This window comes from Galeopterus variegatus, unplaced genomic scaffold, assembly GCF_000696425.1.
Source record: "Galeopterus variegatus unplaced genomic scaffold, G_variegatus-3.0.2 Scaffold11255, whole genome shotgun sequence".
NCBI classification, from domain to species: domain Eukaryota; kingdom Metazoa; phylum Chordata; class Mammalia; order Dermoptera; family Cynocephalidae; genus Galeopterus; species Galeopterus variegatus.
In genome coordinates, this window is record NW_007737366.1 from 8976 (window position 1) to 15967 (window position 6992).

Genomic DNA, 6992 nt, shown 5'->3' on the forward strand with positions numbered 1-6992 from the left:
TTTTTTTTTATGTTTTAAAGCAACATAGCATGTTCCCTAAAGAAAATAATACAGAAATGGCAGCCAGAATTTTATTCTGAGATGACTTCATTAAAGAATTGGAGATTTTACAAGATGATGACTGGTCAAATAATCAGGGCCAGGGAATGCCCATTAAGAAATCAATGCCCACCTAGAAGGGAGGTCCCAACATCAAACCCCAGGCCTCTGTCTTGAACTTATTCATACCTCCCAAGGACAAGGATGCAGATAGTGCACTGAAGATGGCTGTAGATGCTTGGGGCTGAGATGACAATAGGTCACATGAGAAATTCAGGATCCCAAAGAACAGGCTAATGTGATGGGCTACATCTTAAAGATGTTAGGACCTCTGTCCGTGTCCAAAACACCTGGGAGCTGGGCTGAGCAGCAACACGTATAGAAAGGACTTCGGTGCTGACAGTGATATGTCAGACAGCATCCATTGCACTGTGTGTGGGTCAGGCTGACACAATGATATGTCAAACAGCTATAGAAAGGACTTCGGTGCTGACAGTGATATGTCAGACAGCATCCATTGCACTGTGTGTGGGTCAGACACTCCACTCCCATTCTCTCTTCACTCCTTCCAACTGCCCCCATGATACAGATGTTTTAAAAATTCTGACAGATTAAATAATTTACCTAGCTCGCCCAAGAGGTGAAACTGATGCTTGTTCCTACACTGTGTGACTCCCAAGCCTCTACTCTTAAGCTATTTTGCCTCGTATTGACAGAAAATTCAATGGAAGGGTGACGTGACTGCCCATTCCTAGGTTTCACTTTCTAAAATACATTGCAAAAGAGGACTTATTTATTTTGCATTGAACAGATCCTGATAGCAGTTCTGGGCCTACATTTGAAGAGTGGTATAGGTCAGTTACTGCAAGTTTGAAGGAGAGAGACAAGGGTGATGGGGGAACCCAAGACCACATGGTGGAGGGATACCAGGAGGGACTATTCGCTGTCTCTAGTGGAAGCGGGATTACATTATCATCAATTGATTCAGGCCCCCACTCATTGTGTGACAATATTGAGCTGTCAGGAAATGTTGACAGCCATATGCATAAACAAACATCCAGAAAGGTAATGTCTGGACTAAAGGTGGGCTCAGCAGGATGCCCTTTGGAAGAACAGAGGGGCTTCCAATGGAATGGCCAACCTTTGTCCAGGAGTTCCTGGATATGGGATGTGCTGAGGTAAGGACCACATGACTATTTGTCAGGTGTTTAGCAGCACATGGACCATAAGGCTAGTTAGGTCTTTTTCAGTCCTTTATAACTTGGGTTCTGCAAAATGATTAACGTCATATATACACATACGTAGAAGGTTGGGGAAGAGGGTCTGAAATGAATGATGGCTTAGTAGTTTCACTCTTGATCGGTACCATTTAGTCCTAAGGGACAGGAGCACATTGGCAGTTTAGACATTCCAGAGGCCACTAGAACCTACCCAAATTTACTTATGGTGTGGCTCTGTGCATGCAGATTGACTTGCGCTCAGTCTGCTTGGAGATTCAAACACATCATATCTGTTCAGCACTGTGGGTCCCCAAGGAATGGCGAGAAGCAGCCAGCTCATGGGACTGCTGAACTGTCCTTCTACATTTTCTCACTTAGAATAAAGACTGCCCCACTGCAGCACATTTGCGTAAAGGCACACATCCTGTGGGTTGTTGGTCACAGCCTGCTCAGCATTAGACATGGCTTAGCTATGAGTGACAGCCTACCTCAGGGACATTCAACCTAACCCCAGACGAACCATTTCCACCTCCGAGCAAGCACGGGAGACTGGGAGCCAACACGGCTTTCCATCTGAGTTCATGAGGTAGAGGCTAAGGAAGGGGTAGGGGAATAGGCTCAGTGTGTAAGAAAGAATTGGGGCCAGAAGTTATGAAACACGTGTCAAGTCTCTTGACTAGAAAGCCAGGATATTTCAAGATGTTGACAACTTTTTGTTTTAAAGATGTTGTCTTGCTAATTTTTGTTTTTTACTTGGCAGGAATATAACCAAAAATTGTTTGAAAGGTTGGAAATAGATGGATGAATAACTTTCTCACTCTTTTTCTATTAAGGGTGAAGGGAAAGGAAAAAGCTAGGTGTTTTCTTCTTTTCTATGGTGTGGGGCAATGGTTTTGAAGCATTCTCATCAGAATAGGGAGCAGGCTGCTGGCAGATGGTGGAGGGCTGGCATTCCAGTTCTAAGTAATTCCTGATATGCAGATTTCAGGTCCAGGGAGGAGCCTCCCATGGATAGCATCTTCTCTAATCAATAGTACTAATAGCTACTACTTTTTGATGATAATAGCTTAGTGCCAAACAATGTGCATGCATTATATTTTTAATTTAACTTGCACAATAACACTTTGGGATATTTTTACAGGTGTGAAATTGAGGCTTTGAGGGGTTAAACAACATTATAAATCACCCTAAGTGTCAGGAAAATCTGACAACTTTCAGGACTCAGAATTCTAATAGCCTTCCTAAACCATGTTTATGGCCTTCACAGGATGTCAAGTGAAGTGCCCTCCCCATGTCTAGTTACAGGGCACAGAAGCCTGGCTGCTGGTCGTTATCAAGCAGGAAACAAAGCTCAGCCTCCCATTTCCCTACTCCACCCTTCAGTCTCTGGGCCGGAGTCCTGCCTGCCAGCCATGCTGGGCACACCAGTGGCCTCCAATACACAACACAGAGAACGTGCTGAAGGTCCTCTTCAATGCATCCCAGCTGCCCAGGCCATGGTCTGGACAAGGCAAGAGGGCCCTCCAACAACCTGCGACAGTGAAGAGCCCCCTCCGCCCAGTGGCCTCTGCTTCTTGGAGTCAGAGGTGGAGGCCCTTGGTCTCAGATGGGATGGGTCCTGGCTTGCAGAGAAGAAATAAATAGCTGTTCTTCCATTCCTATGCTCAGAACCAACTCAGGAGTCAGATAAACGAAAACATAAATATCTCTTTACTAGTAGTAGAGGAAGAACATGGTTTAAGGCTGCAGCAGTGGCCACACCAACACTTTGACACTTTCACTGCACTGGTTGGGCCAGCACAGAGGAGAGCATGACTCGCAGGGGACAGAGACCAGAACCGGTTTCCGGCCGGTAGGTCCCACCTCTTCCACACCAACACTTTGACACTTTCACTGCACTGGTTGGGCCAGCACAGAGGAAAGCATGACTCGCAGGGGACAGAGACCAGAACCGGTTTCCGGCCGGTAGGTCCCACCTCTTCCTGTGAGAGAGAGCGGCAGCAAGGGTCCTCCCCGTGGAAACGTGTCTTAAGGAATCATTGTTCCACACCACCACGAAGCCCAGCCTCACACTGGTCGATTCCACAGTTCTCCTTAGAAGAAACACCTGCTCTCCTCGTATTTTCTCACCTGAGTCCCTGCGCCTGTCTGTGCCTCTGCCCATTCACACTTAGGTGGCACAGGGCATTTAAAAGTGGGATTATGCAGTGTCACTGGGTTTTAAAACAACACTGTCAGGACCATGCTCACATTAAGCTTCCAGTTGTTTCCATTTAAGAAGAACACACCAACCAGGTATTTGTATCATTCACTCAATGAAGACTGAGCACTTTTTAAGATCATTTTATCCAAGTTCACACGGCTGTCAGCAGCAGGGACAGGATTTAAATCAAGGTCTGTCTGACTCCAAACCCTCCAAGACTAGCCACTATGCTGTTCTACCTCCCAGAGAAAGGCCTGACTTAAGAGTCAGACTCATAGGGCGGGCAACCATCGTAGGACAAACAAATGATTACTCGTATTATGGTAGGAGGTCAGCTAGGGCAGGAGGAAACTACTAGGAGGGGAAGACTGAAGGAGGCTGAACTTCAGGGTAGTGTGTGATGTTCAGTTGTGTTTGGGGGTGGGGGGTGTGGCCAGCAAGAGAAGGATCTATTATGATTACCCAAGTCCTCACAACCAACCCACAGTAGAGATGCCTACCAGAGGACCCCGATTCTCTGATGGAGTGTTACACACCCCAAGTAAATAAGTGATGCAAAACCAAGCCCAGTGAATCCAGGCTACAGAATATTCAGCTTCAGTTGAGTGAACGCTATGTTTTGAGGTCAAGTATTTTTAGAAATTGTGTTATACAATAGTTGTTTTGGGAAGCCCCTCTTGGTGTGCTTTGACTCTCTGTTTACAGCTTGTGAACTGGTGAGAATTTCTCCTCCTCTTTGTCCAGTTCTTCAACACAGTTCCCACTTTTCGTCGCACTTGGGTCAGATTCCATTGGAGAGATTTTTTGTAAAGTCTGTTACAGTAATTATTAGAATTCAAGATAAATCAATGTGGAGCAAGAATGTCTGCTCTCATTTATTCAACAATCATTTATTAGGTGTCATCAATGTCACAGCACTATGAGAGGTACAGAAAGGTATTAGATAGTTCTTACCCTTGAAGGGATTATAATCTAGAAAGAAAGGAAAAACACACTGAAAATCTCTAATGCGAGACATGACAGTGTGTGGTCTGCGTGTGAGTGTGAAGAGGAGGAAGAGTTCACTCTTGGTGGGCTGAGCAGGGAAGCCTTCTTGAAGGAGGTGGTATTTAAGAAGGGAGAGGGTTTTGAAGGATAGACCACATTCCAGGCAGGGAGATTTTCTTTTCTTGAGCAAAGGCATGGGGTCAGAAAACAATAACCTCCAGGAGAGAAACATACCAGTCACGGAGAAAACAAAACAAAAGAAACCAAGTGGTCGGTGCTTTACAAAGTAATATAAGTTCAAACTAGGATGTTTGTTTTTATACTTAATGAACCAAACAGTACTGAGGTGTGAGATTTGGGGGACTTGCTACATGAATGGACCATGTCTGAAGAAGCACTTCTAGGCCTGCCCTGCCATAGCCTGTGGTATTAAGAAGGATTGGGATGGTAGAGAGTGAAAACTGGCACAGATTTTAAAACATAAGCCATGTGAATGATACACAGTTGTGGAAAATATAGCTAAGACTTTTTTTTTTTTTCAAGTGACCCCTATCGTTTCTTTGGGCATGGTTATATTAAACAATTGCTGGAAAATAAGAAAATATTGGGAGCTGACCTGAAGATACAAGGATGGAGGAAGTGAAAAGATATTTGAGGATATTTCACATTGCTGTGAGATATAATGGAAAGGTGATAATAACAATATCCATTTGTCATGTGCTTAATAGCTCACAAAAAGCTTAACCATGTGCTGTCTCAGTTAATTATAGCACAAAATCTTAGATAAAAATAAAAATTCGTTACTCATTCATTCATTCAAAAAGATCAGATCTACAATAGCAGGTATAGAATTAGGCCATGAGATACAAAAGTAAATGGAACATAAGCCCTGACTTCATAGACCTCAGAGTTTTATGGAATTCATGTCTGTGTTTCAAGATGAGAAGTAGAGACACCCAGAGGGTAAGGCACTTCTTAGAGTGTGTAGCTAGTGAGAAGCAGAGCTTGAACTTGAACACAAGTTTTTCTCTTTTTTTTTTGTTTTGTTTTGTTTTGTTTTTCCTTTTTGAGACCAGCAGCCCCGCGCTCAGCCAGTGAGCGCACCGGTCATCCCCATATAGGATCCGAACCCACAGCGGGAGCGCTACTGCGCTCCCAGCGCCGCACTCTCCCGAGTGCACCACGGGCTTGGCCCTGAACACAGGTTTTTGATGCTAGCCAGCTACACTTTCAATCACATAAAGTTGCCTCATCAGTGGTATTAGAAGAACTTGATACGGAATCACCACGAAGCCAGGCAGCTCGTTTTTATATTTACATAGGTTCTGACCTTTGTGTGCAGGGAAGCATGCCTGTTCCTCTGTAATATTACCTAATTTAAGTCTCAGCATTTCACTCCCCTACCTCCAAGTCCAAATTCATCATGAAGTAGCTTGAGCCTCTAAAGGTTCTTGGGGGGAAAGACTGAGAATGAAATGTAAAAGGAAACAATAAGAAGATTAGCAAAAGAGGAGGGAGGATAAGAGAAGTTACCCCTAGAATGGGAAAAGATTAAAGTTTATGGGATTCACACGCTATGGGGACCTAGACCATCATAAATGTGTAGGCCCCGGGAATTGACAGGAATTCAGGGTGTGGCTGAACCATAAGAGATGGAGCTCTGCCCTGGCCCTGGATTCTAGCCCCATTGGGGACCACTGTGCCTCCACTTGACACTGAAGCAACAACCTATAGGGTTTGGGGCAGTGAGTGTGCACTGAAGACCAGACACTGAAGGCCAGAGAGGCTTGCTTCCAGGACCTAAGGATGGAGACGAGCCCATGGAGAGGATGAGATTAAAAGACTCAAAGTTCTCACCCACCATTGGTGGAGTCAATTTCATTTCAATTTTGTAACAAAAAAAAATTTAATTTCTTACACCAGATTTTTACTGACATTATAATATGCCTATCTCAGGTACTGATAAAACAAGTGAAAAAAACTAAGAAATGTAAAAAGATTAACAAACTAGTTAGTATACCGCTCCCAGCAACTGAAGAATACCCATTTTTATACACATGAATCGTGTACAAAAATTCACCACAGATAGGCTTATAAGGCAAATCTCAACACATTTAAAAGATTAAAATCATATACCTTCTCATATCTAAAGCAATTATGCTAGATGTCAATAAAAAGTTAAGTATAAAAATTTTACCTAAAAAACATACTAGCATTAAAAAATTGTAATGAATTTAGAAAATATTTATGATTTAATATAATATACATATCAATATTTGTGATATATAGCTAAAGCATCAAATAGAGAGAAACATATACTTATCTATTTATACTGGAACAAAAAAGGTATGAAAACCAGTGAACTAAATATCCATTTACAAAAGTTAGCAAAAGAACAGTAAAACATACAAAAAACCCCCAAAAGAATAGAAAATGAGACATTATAAATGTAAGTGTTGAAATTATGAATTAGAAAACAAACTTAAGGGCCGGCCCGGTGGCGCACTGGATAGTGCGCCGCTTGGGAAGCGCGGCGGCGCTCC